We start from the raw sequence: 18,475 nt of genomic DNA, 5'->3' as shown, positions 1-18,475 counted from the left end.
ACATTTAGTATTTACTGTCATATTCCCATATATCATTGTGATGTTGTTTATTCTATTACTCTTGTTCTCTTCTGCTTGCTTTCTTTTTTCTTTCTCAGCAGGTGATCCAGGTGATTGATATATGCATTTTTTTTTCTCTGCCCGTTCTGTTGGTTTTTGTCTTTTGCCCTTCTCCCCCGTCCCTCTTCTCAGCTGTTTCTCTTTCCCTCTTTCTTTCTCCCCTTCTTTCCCCCAGTCAAGTCTGTCCCGTATTCAGTAAGTGAAAATAAAATAAACAATAAAAGGTGAATCAAATGGACCATTACGGCAAGGCTGGGATGGTCAGTTTGGTAAAGTAAATCCGTTGGGCATCTTTCTTTGCCTTTAGACAACAATTCTGATGGCAAAAGAGCCAAACGGGACAGGCCAAAAAAAAAAAAAAAAAAAAAAAAGAAATATGGTATCTAACCAGATTCTCACTCTGGATGGCATTACCTTGGCCTCCAGTAACTCTGTGAGGAACCTTGGAGTCATTTTTGACCAGGGTATGTCCTTCAACGCACATATTAAACAAATATGTAAGACTGCTTTCTTCCATTTGCGCAACATCTCTAAAATTAGAAATATCCTGTCTTAGAGTGATGCTGAAAAACTAGTTCACACATTTATTACTTCCAGGCTGGACTACTGTAATTCATTATTATCAGGATATCCTAAAAACTCCCTGGAAAGCCTTCAGTTAATCCAAAATGCTGCAGCAAGAGTACTGACAGGGACTCGAAAGAGAGAGTATATTTCTTCTGTATTGGCTTCCATTCATTGGCTTCCTGTTAAATCCAGAATTGAATTCAAAATCCTGCTCCTCACATACAAGGTCTTAAATAATCAGGCCCCATCTTATCTTAATGACCTTGTAGTACCATATCACCCTATTAGAGCACTTCGCTCTCGCTCTGCAGGCTTAGTTGTTGTTCCTTGTGCATTTAAAAGTAGAATGGGAGGGAGAGCCTTCAGTTTTCAGGCCCCTCTTCTGTGGAACCAGCTTCCAGTTTGGATTTGGGAGACAGACGCTATCTCTACTTTCAAGATTAGGCTTAAAATTTTCCTTTTTGTTAAAGCATATAACTAGGGCTGGACCAGGTGACAATGAATCCTCCCTTAGTTATGCTGCAATAGACGTAGGCTGCCGGGGATTCCCATGATGCATTGAGTCTTTCCTTTCCAGTCACCTTTCTCACTCACTATGTGTTAATAGACCTCTCTGCATTGAATCATATCTGTTACTAATCTCTGTCTCTCTTCCACAACATGTCTTTATCCTGTTTTCCTTCTCACCCCAACCAGTTGCAGCAGATGGCCCCGCCCCTCCCTGAGCCTGATTCTGCCGGAGGTTTCTTCCTGTTAAAAGGGAGTTTTTCCTTCCCACTGTCGCCAAAGTGCTTGCTCATAGGGGGTCATATGATTGTTGGGTTTTTCTCTGTAGCTATTATTGTACGATCTACTGTACAATATAAAGCGCCTTGAGGCGACTGTTGTTGTGATTTGGCACTATATAAATGATATTGAATTGAATTAATTTGAATTGAATTGATGTCTGTTACTCAACAGATTGATAGCTAGCTGGGGGTTCAAGAGTCACTAGAGCCGGCGAGAACAGTGGATTCCCGGCACATCGTTTTCAGACCTCTCGTGGGCTTTTGCTACTCAGGTTAAACATGATATATAACTCACTTAGATAACTTAAAAATGTTATTGTTTGGCTTTTTCCAGTGTTTTATTTGTTCCTGAGTTAATCTGTTTGTCTAAGTTTAAAGTTATTAGATTAAATTAGATTAGATTTAATCCCTCAGGTGGGTTCTTCCGCGGTATTCACACAGTAGCATTTTGGATCAACTAAAGGCTTTTTGGGGAGTTTTAGGACATCCTGATAATAATGAAATACACTAGTCCAGTCTAGAAGTAATAAGTGAACAAAGTAGTTGTTAATGTCACTCTGAGAAAGAATGCTTTAAATTTTGGAGATTTTGTGCAAAGGGAAGAAAGCAGTCCTACATATGTGTTTAATATGCACATTGAAGGACATATCCTCATTAAAAATGACTCCAAGATTTCTCAAAGTGTTACTGGAGTCCAAGATAATCGCTCCCAACATCTTGAGTTGAGAGCAAAAGCTCTGTCTCATTCATTGCATAACCCAGTGTGTCATGCACCTCCACCAAAGTACAAAGTACACCTGAGGCATGGCCTGAAATCCTTATTTAAAATCACTGTGTAATTGAGCAAATGAGTAGTTATACCCATGCACCTTTACACATGTCCAGAAATATAACTTTAAGGATCGTTTTCCTCTTACCACTTCCTCTTTACCACTAAAATGAATCATAATGAACACTGGAGTTAAGCAGATAAATAGAAAAATATGATCACATTCATCATACTCACATTAGTCAGACTGCATTTCACTGAAGAAGGAAATTAAACCCTACACCTACTTCTCTGCCCCATTTGTCAGAAGAGTTGCACTAAGTTTAGCCAATGCTGGTGAACTGAAGCTCTTAAAATGTAGGAATGAAATGCTCTATAATTTCAATGAAGTCTCAGGTCTAATAGACTGTAGATTATATACAAGAAACATGGCATTGGCCTGTATTTGTAGAGTGCTTTACTTAGTCCCTAAGGACCCCAAAGCGCTTTACATATCCAGTCTCCCACCCATTCACACACTGGTGATGGAAAGCTAGTAGCCACAGCCACCCTGGGGTGCACTAACAGAGGCGAGGCTGCCGGACACTGGCGCCACCGGGCCCTCTGACCACCACCAGTAGGCAACGGGTGAAGTGTCTTGCCCAAGGACACAACGACCAAGACTGTCCAAGCCGGGGCTCGAACCGGCAACCTTCTGATTACAAGGCGAACTCCCAACTCTTGAGCCACGATCACCCCATGGCATTTGCAGAAATAAACAACCAAACAAATAAATAAATAAAATCAGTCAAGGATGTCTGTAGTGGAATGACCTTGGCTAATACAGCCAAGGCTAAACTGGTTGCCAAAGACTCTGTCTTATCCAATCAGTATTTTTGTTCATATTCAAGAACTTACTTTTTTCCTGTTGTCCCTTGTGCAGGATATTATCATTACTTTTGCGTGCTGTAGTATATTGTAAGACAATTTATAGTCACCTGGGGTGAATGCTTCATGAAAGCCATATTTACAGAAATGAAAATATTAAATACAGATTGCGTTGTTCCTAGCAATGAATATAGCAGCTTGTTTGATCTTCCATATATACACATTCATTGAAATGCAAGAAAACCCAGACTGGCACATAATTTTGGTGGCTCTTCATAAAACATAACAATATGTTACATAACAACACTAGAACATTTCCTGATGCATGTCATTGATTTTAATGATCTAAATTAAAAAACTTAGAAGGTAATCCCTCTTTAGAGTTGCAATTTTATTACTGAAATGTTTTCTCAGGCTACAGAGAGGTACATTTATGTATAAAATAACACCTATAGTCTTATTTAGTTAATAGCCTAGATAATACTATGTCCCAGGGACCCACATTAGTCGTGCCAGTTCTTCAATGTCATTTGCTGCAGACCAAATCAAATCAAATCAAATCACTTTTATTGTCACATCACATGTGCAGGTACATTGGTACAGCACATGTGAGTGAAATTCTTGTGTGCGAGCTTCACAAGCAACAGAGTTGTGAGTTGTGCAGACCTGCATAAAAGAAAAATCAGTGGATTATGCAACCTGGCATAGTCCATGTTGATTTGTACAGGGTGTTATAACAGGGGTTATTTTCCAAAAGAAATTGTCATTGTCAGTTAATAGTAAATATTTTTGGGTTATATAGTAGACAGTGATTTAAGACAAAAAAAAAAATTAAATGAATGAGAGGTAAAACTTGAGGGGGTAGGGACAAATAAGTAAATACTTCAGCCTACTCCTTTTCAAACAAATAATGGAATGATATTTTGTAATGATTGTGAAGGCACATGTTTGAAATGTTTGAAATAAAAATGAACTGAACTGAACTGAACTGAACTATAGTAGAGGACCAGAGCTGAAGCTGTATTAACTAGTCAATATGGGGAAATCGGACAACCACAGAGACAGGACAGGGAGAAACCAGTAAAGACCTGCTGTACAAGAGGGACACAAAGCACTGCGGTTTGCGTATTGACTAGTTAATACAAATGTTTACCAGCCAGAGGTGGAGGAGGCCCAGTACCCTAACAAACGACTCACAGACCGGTACCTGCCCGTGGCCTGGGGGTTGGGGACCGCTGGTGTAGGGTCCTGTCATGGTGTTGTTGTCAGTGTGTGTAGCTGGCAGCGAGAGAGAGCTGCAGCCAACTGTGTGTATACAGCAACCAACAAATAAACAATGCTGCAAAGCATGAAGGTGCACCCGGGTCTGTCATGGTAATTTACATTTGCCATCAAGTATCGACCAAGGATCCACCATGGTAATGTCAAGGTGACCATTTTAGTTTGATCTTTACACTGTAAAGATTTAGGAGATTGTGGGGGTGGATATAGGACTGTACTCAATTTTGTTTAAATTAAAACAGATAAATACAATACAATAAGCTAGAAGGCAAACTGCTTGTGATTATAGTAGAAAACAACATTTCAGTTCAGTTTTATTTATATAGGTAAAAATCACAACAGTTCCCCTAAGGGGCTTTGCACTGGAAGGTAAATTTAGGCAAAATGTAAGAGTCCTTTGCACAGGTCTTGATTTCAGACAAATTGAGCAAGTGACATGATTTCAAACAACACTTTTACATTTCAACAAACTTTTGTGTGAGTTTTCAGTTTAACTTGTACAAATACATGTACAAATACAGTTTCCTAAACAAAGGCCCAGCAGGAAGTCCATGAATATTTGTCTACAGGCATACAATCACAAAGGAGCAATCAAGCAGCCTTGAAGGAAAATGAACAGGCAAACAGCTTGGCAAAACTTTCTAGGGTCTTTTCTTTTCATCCTAATTAGGTTATTGATTTGCACTTCAACTGTAATCATCATTTTAGGTGGTATAATACTAATGTTTAGGAGAAAAGTGAACTTATTTCTTTTAGGGGAAAAGTGTTCTATTTTTCAAATATTAGCTTCAGAAAAGTAAAGAGATACATTACGTTCAATACACGCAAATATATATGCAATCTATGCAAATCAAACCATACTGTTCAGATGTTATGTGTAATAATTAGAAGTTTGAACATGCTTGTTACACTTTATTTCATACTTGCACAAAAACCTTTGTTGGTGATGACAGCTTCAAGACACAACCTGTATGGAGAAACTAGTACCATGCATTGCTCAGGTGTGATTTTGGCCTACTCTTCTTGAAATGCTGAAGGTTCTCTGGGCCCCTTCTGTTAACTCTGAGCTTTAGTTTTTTCCATAGATTTTCAAATCAGGTCATGTGATTGGCTGGGCCATTCTGACGGGGAGGTTTTTTCTGAAACCAATTGGGAGTTTCCTTGACTGTTTGTTTGGGATCATTGTTTTGCTGAAACATCCACCCTCATTTCATCTTCATCATCCTGGTAGATGGCAGCAGATTTTTATTAAAAATGCCTTGGTACATTTTTCAATTTGTCCTTCCTTCACTTATATAATAAGTGAAGGAAGTGTAACAGGGCTGCATGCTGGAAAAATAGCCCTACACTATGATGTTCCCACCTCCAGCTTTTTTATAGGCTACCATTTGGGACTGAGCCAGCTGATATTACTTTGCAGTAATTGGTAGGATTGCTTTCTAATTACTGATTGATTTTAGTTAGTGCCCTGACTTTCCTGCATTTTTGGACTTCTCTTTCTTCATTTGTTCAATACCTTTTCCCTGTGTCATTTCTTATTATTACTGATAACTTCTAATTCTAGTTTCTGGACATCTATGGTTTTATTTCTTTTGCATGTGTGGATTGCATGGGTTGTTACAGACATCTGATGAGAATTTCAAGTCAATGGTACTTTTAGAAATATTTGAATTTAGAAAATTGATGATGTGTTCAATACTTATGTTATAATACTTATGTTATTATTAAAGGAAATTATGTGATCCCTGCTGCATTCGTAAATTTGATCAACAACACATGGACAGTCTTGATAATATATTTTTAATGGCGGTTTCATTTTAATGAAGAGTCAGAATTTCAACCAAAATCAAGAAAAAGCATGTTATATGAAAGTTATAAATTGATTTTCATGCAATTCAGTGAAATAAGCATTTGATCCCCAACAAGAAAGCAAGTCAGTACTTGGTGTATAAACCCTTGTTGGCAAACACAGTGGTGAGACATTTCTGTAGCACTGTCCATTACAGCTCAGTAATAAAGCGGCAATATCAGGTTAACAAGGGGGGAAACAAGAGTGTAAAAATGTTGTAATTTTTAAGTTATATCATGGTAGCACCAGAGGTTACAGTCGGGTAATATTACACTGAAATTTGTATAACTGGATAATAAGGGCACCAAAAACAGAGGTAATAATGTGAAAATACAGCTTGGTAATAATAATGGTCTAATTAGAAATTATTACGTTATTACTGTGTGCTCGGTGTAATTTTGCCAGAGTTTCCAACACTGACAAGTCTAAACTTACAGACTTTTATGCTTAAAGTCAGATGTTTCAGCCAAGCTATATTCATGACTGCAAGACTGCATATGTCATTGTGGTCGTAAACAAAGTATAAAATCTTCACCATTCTCTGTCTTCTACCTCTTCCAACCAGCATTCCAGATTGTTTCAAAATATACACAGTAGCTGTGGGCCTTCAAACCCATTTGAATCACAGTTTGTGGGTTGAACCAAAGTTAAACAGAGGTTTGACACACTGACTGATTGGGAAAACCAATAAGACCTTTTACACTACACCTACGTAGTCTGATAATTCTTTCTGCAACAGATTTGACTCATCAGTGCAGTAAGGTAAAGCTCAAAGAACATGCAAACATTGTTGATTTCAAGCCACAATCTTGTAGAACACACACCAGACTCAGAGTGATCAGTTTTACTGAAAGATCTTCAATAATAGTCAAAGGCAGATGTTAATGCCAGTTTTAAAACTGTGTTTGCTCTTGATACTCCATAGTTATTATATTCTCAGTTTGTTATATTCTATTTTGTGCTTTTTGCCTCTCATCCATGGTCCTTTTTTGTCTAGCCTGCAGCTGTATTAAAACATCCTAAGGCTAGGGTGATATGAGAAATCGACCTTTCTCTTCCTCTCATGCTTTCATTTGCACAGCATTAGCTTCAAGTGCAAGACTCTCAAGTGCAGATTTTCGCATTTCAGTGCAGTCGATCATGTGCCTTCTTGCATCACTATTTTGATTTTAAAAAATTATAAATAAACAAAAAATCATCAACCCTAAATGATGGCCAGCAAGCTACAATTCACAGGAACCATCCACAACCCAAATCTATGTATATTTATCAGTCACTAGGTAAAGCGTAAAGGGTTGGCCTTTTTTGCATTCCAAAAAATTGTAATTTTAGTATTTAAGTAATTACATTAATTTAAATTAATTAGCAGGCAGCACGGTGGCACGGTGGTTAGCACTGCTGCCGCACAGCAATGACGGTCCTGAGTTCAATTCCACCATCAGGCCGGGGTCTTTCTGTGTGGAGTTTGCATGTTCTCCCCGTGTTCGCGTGGGTTCTCTCCGGGTACTCCGGCTTCCTCCCACCGTCCGAAGACATGCAGCTTGTGGGGATAGGTTAATTGGATAATCCAAATTGCCACTAGGTGTGAACGTGCGAGTGAGTGTGAATGGTTGTCTGTCCCTGTGTGTTGGCCCTGCGACAGACTGGCAACCTGTCCAGGGTGTACCCTGCCTCTCACCCTATGACAGCTGGGATAGGCTCCCGCACCCCTGAAAAGGAGAAGCGGAAGCAAATGGATGGATGATTTAATTAGCATCAATTTGAATACATCTTTTAAATTGATATATTTCACATATATTTCACAAATTATGGTTATGAAGACTATACTATTATAATTCATTATTCATTATAATAGTAAATTATATTTATAGATAATTAGATTAGTTATTCTATTTTGTCATAATCAATAAAAATCTTAATTTATGCATTTCATTTGTTTGTGAATTTTGTATAACAGTTTATATCAAATTACATTCATGCAAGAAAGGAAGGAAGGAAGGAAAATAGCAGATCACCACCAAATGTGTATTCTGCCAACATTAGTCTTCTGCTAAAACCAGGAAAAGACCCTGTATTTCCCACGAGCTATCGTCCAATATCCCTCATTATTTTGACCTTAAAATAATCTGCAAAGCTCTCTCAAAGAGATTAGAGAAGATAACCCCCCTCTTAATACATCCTGACCAAACTGGTTTCATAAAAGCCAGGGACTCATCAACAAATACATATAGATTACGTAATTTAATAGACTATTATGTAGTAAATAAACTGAAGCCACAATATTGTCTCTACATGTAGAAAAAGCATTTGACAGTTAACTGGAATTTTTTATTTGCAACTTTACACAAATTTGGTTCTGGAAACGCCTTCATAAACAGGTTAAAAATATTATTAATAAAAGTATTATTATATTATTATAATAATTCCCCAACAGCTTGTGTCAGCACAAATGACCAAACATGCTCCAGCTTCTTTCTCCTGAGGGGCACCAGGCAGGGATGCCCAATCTCTCCTTCACTGTTTGTAATTTTTATCGAACCACTATCAGCAGCAATTAGACAGGTTAAAGTAATTAAGGGCATAAAATGCAAGAATGCAGAACATAAAATCAGTGTTTGTGCAGATGATGTTTCCTTCAACACTCACAAACCACTCTCACTTAGGTAATTACATTAATAAACTCTTTTTCAAGAGTTTCCGATTATTCAACAAAATGGTTAAAATCTACACTTCTTCTGATTAATTGCTCCTTCCATCATTCTTTTTCTACACAACTGGAATTTGGAAATATTAAATATTTAGGTATTAACGTTTCTCCTAAGCTTACAGATGTAGCTCAATTAAACCACATCCCACTTTTTAAAAAAGTAGAAGATTATCTGGCTAGATGGAAATCTCTACCGATATCACTCATGGGAAGGGTCACTTCAATAAAATGATGGTCTTGCCAAGAATCAATTATTTATTTTCAATGATCCCAAGAAAACCATCACCAGATTGGTTTAGGTCTATGGAATCCTTTAGAAATTTCTTTGGAAAGATAAACCAACACACATTAAAAATGCTACAAAGGACCAAGATTAAATGAGGATTAGATCTGCCTAACTTTCAACACTACTTCTTAGCCAACAGGCTACAAGTCATCTCAGGATTGTTAAAATATATACCCTCTGAGCACTGGCTAGATGTAGAAAAGGCACTAGGCAGTAATATAGAGATTTCAGACCTACCATTTATCAGCTCAAACATCAAATAACATGTATGCTTCAAAAGCATCAATATTAGCTCCTCTCTGACAGCATGGTGGGAGTTTCTAAAAATGACAGAGTGTTCATGCCAACGTACAGCTATTTAGAACAACCCTACAGAACAATCATATGATTAACTTCCCAGATTGGAGTTGTAAAGAAATTAAATACTTGAAAAATATATTCAAAGGAACAAACGTTATTTCATTTCACAGACTAGTGTCTGGGATGCTAGGCCTCCCTCCTTCTGCAGGACTGGGTGTGGTCTGCTTGTCTCCACCCCAGAGTAAAGGAAAACATCTCCTGGGAGTGTTGGTGCCTTGACCTGGAGGTATAGAGTATGTCTGGGGAGTGTGAGTGTTTGTACAATGTTCATTTCTGTGTGTCTCCATGTTGGGCAAGTGCTGAGGATTTGTATATGTGCGCATGAGGGTGGGAATGTATGTTTGTGTCTTTGTGTGCCTGTTTGTTGGTGTTTATGTCGGTGTTTAGTGCCACACCTACTATTAGACAGTCACATGGAGAAACCTTGTGAATACAAGTGTGCGCATGCACATAAGTGTGCATACAAGTGTGAACACAGGTGTTCACAGACACACACTATTTTCTTTGGTTGGTGCCTTTAAACATATCATGCATTGTCGCTCTTGTGTGCTGCTCAGTAACATTCAATATTTCATATTTAGTGTTACTTATGCTTATGTTGGTTGTTGCTGTGGTTTCCCTGTGTTGTTCTCTCTTTGGTTGTTTTTTTTTCCAGCTGGTGATCAAGTGGAAAGAGTGCTTGCAAGTGGATTTTTAGTGTCTCTCTTCCCCTCTGTTTTTCTCTCTTTCTATATAAATAATAAAGATCGGACAATCGAAATAAAGATGGAAGAAACTATGACAATCAAGTGGACCAAGTATAGCAAAAGCTGTAATGAACCACTTGGGAAAATAAATCTCTTGGGCATGAAATGCAAAAAGAAAGGAAACGGAAATTATATTCATGCAGACAGTTACTGTATTGTCAAAAATACTTAAGAAAGGTTTTGGGTATGTTTATATTTTAAGATGAATAACATGGAAAGAAAGGTAGGCAGATTAGAGCATGAATTATTCAACTGGACTTGTTCAAACCAATAATATTTGAGTTTAATTGAATGTTTCTCAATGCAGAAATGTGTGTTCAGTGTTCTCATACACCACATTCTGGTACTGCTATTCTAGTATTTGCAGTTGACTCTAAGCTTCCCTGCATGACATGACACCAGGGTGAAAGTAAAAAGCAAGTGTTGCTGCCAACTGCACACCAGGCAATCATCTGTTCAACAAAACCTCTTTTAAAAGACACTACCACCCTATCATGACTAGAGGCATCCATCACTTCGTCTTCCCAAGAGGAGCTGCTGCACTTAAAAGTCTATCCTAATATTCTCTGTAACCTTCCATACACCTTGGAAATCTCTTTTCTTCAGAGTCTCAAAAAATGTGTCAGTGGGCATTTTTTACAGTGGCCCTGGGAGGCCAAAACACTACAACTTAATAAAGCAAAAAGAAATAGAAAAAAACACTACAGAAATTGTTGTAACTGTTGCATCAGGTTATTGTGTCCCCTAAAGCTCTTCTGTTGTGTTTTATGACCTTTAATTTATGTATGCTTCTTTTGTCACCTTTTTTTGTTGTTGTTTGTTTTGTTGTCTTATAATTCTGTTTGTGGTAGGGTGTGGTTCAGCTACAGGGGAGGGGTGGAGCAGCGGGTTTAGGGTGTGGTGTGAGGGGAGGCCAGCTGTCACAGCCAGCAAGCGTCATCTACGGTGCCTTGAGAAGGCACCGTTAGCTCATCTAACGGTGCCTTCTCAATTTTAGTAGCTGCCAGGGCCGGAGGAAGACAGTTGATCAGAGTAGCTGACAGGAGAGGAGTTGGCAGTGGGAATCCATGTCACTTGCCCTCCAACACCCTCCCTCAGTCCAGGAAAAACATACCGGTGAAGTGTCAAGGGGGTACATGCCAAGCATGCTGGAGAAAACTGGGAGGAAAGTCCAAGCGCAGCAAAAAGTTCAGTTCAGTACATTCTGGACCTGAGAGCAAAGCTACACAATTTGGGTAGGTTATCACCAGAAAATTTGCTCCATGCCCAGAAACATCAGCAGTGCCTGTATAACAAAGGAGCTAGACTCGGGCAATTTGTTTTCGATGTTTAGCACACAGCAATTTCCTGCTGTCTCCAGCATGACACACTGACCCAAGTGCAAGTTTTATTACATGAACTCTAGGTTCTCTCCATAGCAACAACTGTTAATTTTTCAGTCTGACAAAATCTATGTTCTGCTGCATGTGGTTCTTACTGTCTTCCAGCATACCATGAGATACCATGATGTTGATATAAATGTTCAACAAGGATACCTGTGAAAAGCCTAGATTAGTAGACGGATGAAAAGTAACACTTCAACACCATGGTGAGGGCTTTAAAAAAAAAAAGCTAAAATTCTTGAGGGGAAAAAACTAACCAAACCTGCTTGGCATTATGTGAAAATCTAACTGCCCCTAACTGGTTGTACCACCCTGGCAGAAAGAACTATAATAAAGTTCCAGGAATTTTGACTTTTCTTTATAGAATTGCATATGTCAGCGACATTGAAGCGTTTTCAAGCATGAATGCCCTGTTTAAAGCCATACCAGAGTCTGGACTTTTGACTAGGCCACTTGGAGCTTTCAGTCTATTTTTTTCTGAGCTATTCATACGTGCACTTACTGATGTGTTTCAGATCATTGTGATCATTGTCCTGCTGCATAACCCAGAGCACTTCAACTTCAGGGCACAAACTGACATGGCTGGACATTATGCTTCAGGATTTTCTGCTAAGGAGAGTAGAGTTCATGTTTAAAATATAAAGGCCTAGATGGTCCTAGAGGGTCAATGAGTGAGGTTTATTTTGATTGAAAAGCACTTCAAAACACTAAAACACAATTTCTGACAGGTGGTAATTATTTAAAATTGCTTTTGAAGACATTGAGTTTCCTACCGTAACTATCAACTGCTCTGTTTTGGTTGCTCTGAGTAAAGAAATATTCATTATCTTCCCCCAGAAATTCACTGGGATGTATCAATGGAAGCCCTGTTGTGCTGGCAAGTGAGCAATGCTTTCGCCTTACCGAGCATAAATATGGTATTGATTAGTCATTCTGCGCAGCTTTCACTGTCATTTTTCTGCCCAGCTTGCCATGAAAAATTAGTAGACAGTAATCACTCAGAATCCTGCAGGCAATAGCATCCACCATTAAAGATGGGCCAGTATGGAACCCAATAAATCATAGTCACACACTCACGCCAGATCTACCTGTCACCATGAAGGATTCAGCAAGTAGAGTGTGGAAATATTGCCTTGTTATTTGTTGGTCTAAAAATCAGGTCAGGTAGTATGTGTTTTCCCGCCTCCCCTTCATTTCTTTTCTTCTTTCTTTGGGTACAGTTTGGTTTTAGGTTTCCAGATCGTTGTAGTTTCAAGCTATTCCAATCACAGTCATAAATCAAAGAGTTGGACCTAATATGTTTGATTTTTTCTCACAAGTTAGTAGAACTGGGCTGTTTCTTAGGAGTTGGAGTGAGAGCTAGAGCTTGTTTTACAGGCTATAAAACTTACAGCCTGACTCACAGCTGAAACCAAAAGAAAGATGGAATCACAAGTCTGCTCATACCAACATAAAAAAAAGGAACTTTAAAATCATGTCAGGGAAATGAGAATCCAGAATATTATTATATTTTCCTGACAAAGCAGTTATGAACAACAGAAGTGTATTCACAATTCTAACCAGATGAATACACATACTGTATGATATCATAGAAAGTGGATTCTCTGTTTCAGAGAAATGACAGTCTGAAATGTCCCAATAGATGGATACATTTACTTTCAAGAGATACCTCTTCAGTGGACAAAGTAATAGGAGAAGAGAGAAAGGTCACAGTGATATAACACTGCAAAGTTGACTGAGCTAAATAAAGGCCCCACAAACCACTAGATTAACTTATTATGTTTTTAAACACTGATAATTTTATAACTTTACCTGTGTTTTTTTATAAACATAAATGGTAAATGGCCTGTATTTATATAGCGCTTTACTAGTCCCTAAGGACCCCAAAGCACTTTACATATCCAGTCATCCACCCATTCACACACTGGTGATGGCAAGCTACATTGTAGCCACAGCCACCCTGGGGCGCACTGACAGAGGCGAGGCTGCCGGACACTGGCGCCACCGGGCCCTCTGACCACCACCAGTAGGCAACGGGTAAAGTGTCTTGCCCAAGGACACAACGACCGAGACTGTCCAAGCCGGGGCTCGAACTGGCAACCTTCCGATTACAAGGCGAACTCCCAACTCTTGAGCCATGATCGCCAAAATATGTCAACAGTATGAAAAAGCAACATATACAGTGGTTTTCTAAAGTCCTTTTCAATTTGATGTCACCATCCTAAATTAGGTCATATTTCTATATTCTGTAGATGTGGTTAAGCTTAAGCACAGAAACCAAAAAATAAACAGAGCCAAGTAAGGTCAAAGTCTAATATCACATTCTTCTTACTGAAAATATACCAATGTAAAATTTGTGATTGTATAACAATGTCACATTAAGTCTTCTAAAGGAAATAATTCACTTCAAAGGAAATATTATGAGTATTTGGAACATTTGGACTTGGACCACTGGTGAACCTTCCAAGGGTGTGCCTACCGAAATTATTCTAAGGATACATTAATTGCTTGGAAGCAGGGCTGTGCAGAGAGGTTTAAAGGGGCGGGTGCTCAAAGTTAAAAAGGGGCACATTGAACCAGGCTGAATAACAACAACACACATTTATCAAGAATCTAATATGGGCAACAAGGCAAAACAAACGTAGCCGATGCTTTAACTGATGGGTACAATGTTGCTGTTGAGGGGTTGCTGTGGATAGTGCTGGAGGGCAGGGCTGTGTTGATCTGAGACTGTAAACATTAAAAAGTCCATAGGAGAGATGGTAGCTGATTAAACAAGTGTCATGAGATAATAACAAAATGCAAAGATTGGTGACAGCACTTGGAACCATAAGGCAACAAAAAACTGTGAGAAATAATTTAGGCTCTGCATGTGAATCACTCTTTGCTTCTCTTCTTCCTTCCATCCCATCATTTCATATATCACTCTCCACTTGCTGTCTATGTGAGAACAAGGCACAACTTGCTATTGCAATAAACTATAATCTAATTATCCACACCTAACAACTCTTGCACTTAATCTATAATAAAATGATGACAGAAAACTGTTATAGCACTGCCTTTAGTAGCCTCACACAGCTCTACTGTTTCCTCCTCATGTCCTTACCAGCCATGTCTGGACGATATTATATCATGAGTAATATTTTTTTTAAAAATCCATCTAAATAAAACACACACATGCACGCACACACAGTGACATTTTAGACCTTCTTCAGAATACTGTATATACTATGGGCATCGTGGTGCTGATCCAGAATCTTTTTTTTTATTATTTATTACTAGAGCTACAATAATAAAGCAATGAGGAGGGGGAAGTAATAAATATGAAATAATAATAATGGCTTGCATTTATATAGTGCTTTTCAAGACACCCAAAGCGCTTTACAATACCACTATTCATTCACTCTCACATTCATACACTGGTGGAGGCAGCTACAGTTGTAGCCACAGCTGCCCTGGGGCAGACTGACAGAAGCGAGGCTGCCATATTGGCCAACACCAGTAGGCAAGTAGGGTAAAGTGTCTTGCCCAAGGACACAACGACCAGGACCGAGAGCCCAGGGATCGAACCGGCGACCTTCCGGTTAGAGATGCGATTTCCAACCCCCTGAGCCACGGTCATAACGTCATCATGATGATTCCATTTGTTTCACTATCCTCTCTGTGCAGGGGCAAAGATTATTACATTTTTAAACTGTCTTTGTCTTATTTAAAATATAAATCTAATATAATTTGCTTCTTAATGTATGTTCTTTAAAATACAGCGTGTGTTTTTAACATATTATAATTATAATAATGCATAATTATGTGGACATGCATATTAGATCGTTTTTTTAGTGAAATATAATCCCTCCAGAAAGGCAGGAAAAGCCCTGTAACTTGCTTTAAAACTAAATATGTTTCTAAATACTTTAAAACTAAATATGTTCCCTAAAACTGTGGCTGTGGATGGCTGTAGCTCAGGTGGCAGAGCAGGTCAGCCACTAATCAGAAGGTCGGTGGTTTGATCCCAGGCTGCCTCCTGGCTGCATGCAAAATATCCTTGGGCAAGATACTAACCCCATGTTTGCCTACTGGTGGTGGTCAGAGGGCCCGGTGGCGCCAGTGTCCGGCAGCCTCGCCTCTGTCAGTGCGCCCCAGGGCAGCTGTGGCTACAATGTAGCTTGCCATCGCCAGTGTGTGAATGTGTGTGTGAATGGGTGGATGACTGAATGTAGTGTGAAGCGCTTTGGGGTCCTTAGGGACTAGAAAAGCGCTATACAAATGCAGGCCATTTAAAACGGTGACAGAGCTACAGACCCATGACAGCCTTATACAGGTAGCCAGCAGCTATGACCAGCACTACATGTGCAGTTAATAAAAGGACAGATAATGTTTGTTGCGCTGTTGCACACACAGCACGCTTGTTTGTTTCAGTTCGTCAGTTGCTTGCAACAAGACAACTTACCAACGTGTACATAATAAGCTAATACTCCTGGTTGCTACACACTACAGTTTACGCTGTACACCTACTTACTGATTTTGTCGCATCAGTCTGTGTCTCTGAGTTAACTTGTGTTTCTCCTGCAGCTCCGGACCGCAAAAAATGCGCGTGCTCTTTGTGAGCTTGTTCCCAGCTCGTAACCAGCGCGTTCTGCCGTCAAGGGCGATCATTGGTTAAATGTGATCATGTGACTGATGCAAGCCAGATCCTTTTATTTAGCAAAACTGTGATTAATAGTTAAATATTATTGTTGAGGGGCACAGACAGGACTCCGCACGCACGCACACATTAAAAAATAATAATAATATTTTTTTTTTAAAAAGGTGTCTCAACAAAAGGGCACCTTGGGCACCCATCAGGAAAGGGGCGGGTGCTCTCAAACTTGTGGCGCGGAGGCCACTTGCAGCCTGAGTCATGCCTTCTTTGCCGTATATTGATGTGAAGAAATATAATTCAATTTAGCCTTTGAAGTTACTTTTTTATTAAGGAGGATTCGTTTGTTGTTGAGTGCAATGTTTAAATAAGTTATTTAAAAAGCAAAAAATTATTTAATGAAGGCAATATGAGCAGAGAGTACAAAAATGTTGAGGAACTGGCTGTGTTAGTTCAGTGAAAGACTCGAAACTAATGTGCACACTCATGTCTGCATTTTTATCTTGTTAAATACAAACAAAAATATATCAGTTGTGCTGCCTGCCACGTGTCTGTCCAGAAAGACAGGACCAATTTGTTTATTTTTTAGTTCAATGAAAGGTGGTGGTTAAGAGTGGGAAAAAATGTGTGTTCAAGTTCGCAGTTTGATCTTGATCTCTAATATTTTAAATTAAAAAGACAAAAAAACAAAACAAAACACTACATTTTCTGAAATATTCCCGGGTGTTCTGTTGTTTGTTAATTTTTTTGTACTACTTGAACACTAAAGTGGCCCTCCAATGTGATGACAGTGCCAGCAGTGGGCCACAGATGCAGACGTTTGAGACCCTAAGGGGTGAAATTTATTTTTTTGTAATAGAAATGTATCTTTTACTGACATGATTTGGGCTCCAGAATTGAGATAAGCACTGTTTTTTAAGGGATTTCAGCTGTGTCTGGGCACCAAGACTTCAAGGTTAATTTCTACTAAATGAACATGTTTTCTTTTATTACAAGTGGCAGAGTCATTGTAATGCATGGAAAACATACTAACGATAGTTTCCCAGTGGAAGTGGATTGTAATAGTGGCTTTTCATGAAAGTTGTTAAATGGGGGTGAGTTGGAGGATATCAACTGCATACATGCAAATTTTGTAACAAATAACAGATGTGTTCTCTGTATACAAGCACTCTTTCCAATTAGAGTTGATAAAAAAAATCACATTATCTGAACAAGAGATTTTTGTTTTTGCCTTTGTAGCGTAGTGGTTAACACATTCTTTTGGCAAGTGAAAGGTCCAGCTGGATGAGCATCCAATGTAAAACTGCTAAATCAAATATATCCATTGTAGTGATTCTTTGTGTCAAATGAACAGCCAAAATAAGCTTTTATTTGTAGTATATGGTAAAAAGTGGACTGGGGCAGAAGACATGGTGGAGCCATGTTGGTGTGAAATCAGTGTAAAATTAAAGCTGTAATGGGAAAAGAAGTTCATAAAACAAACTATGCTGTGAACAAGATACTGTTATTGATTTAACTTTTATTAACTAAACTTCACTTTTGAGTCAAAAAATTGTCAGTCGTATACTTTCAAGGATATTCTTTCTTACGATAAACCTGAAGATATCAAACCTGAAATACATGAAATATTGTAATGAAAAAAGGTTTTGGATTTTAGATTTCTCACTACTCTTTCCCCATCACATTTGCACCTTATTTTGTTACCACATAATTCATTTTAGCCACAGATTTTACTTTTTAGCATCTCTGCATACTAGCTTTTTGTAAACCAGTGTCATGCAGTCATCACCTTTTGGTTTTAAATAAACATTTTTATTTTGGGGGGGGGGGGGGGGGGGGGGAGAATCTGAATTAGCTGTCCCATGCCCAAAGACAGACAAGTCACTTCTGTACTGACCTCACTTTTAAGAAAGTAAGCAACAGACAAGAGGAAAAGAGGTTCATGGATGTAGTGAAGGACATGAAAACGCTTGGTGTGACAGAAGAGGATGCTATAAGTATCACATGTGGAGTTCCCCAAAGTTCCATCTTGGGACCCCCTCTGTTTAACATTTACATGCTCCCACTGGCACAGATTATAAAGAACAACAAAATAAACTACCACAGCTATGCAGATGACACACAAATATATATCACAATGTCACCAGGAGAATCAGAATCAGAATCAGAATACTTTA

The sequence above is a fragment of the Copadichromis virginalis genome, linkage group LG10 (assembly GCF_057382275.1).
Source record: "Copadichromis virginalis isolate Kocher_CV1m ecotype Utaka linkage group LG10, C_Virginalis_male_GT1.1, whole genome shotgun sequence".
Taxonomy (NCBI): Eukaryota; Metazoa; Chordata; class Actinopteri; order Cichliformes; family Cichlidae; genus Copadichromis; species Copadichromis virginalis.
This window is presented reverse-complemented; position numbering follows the sequence as displayed.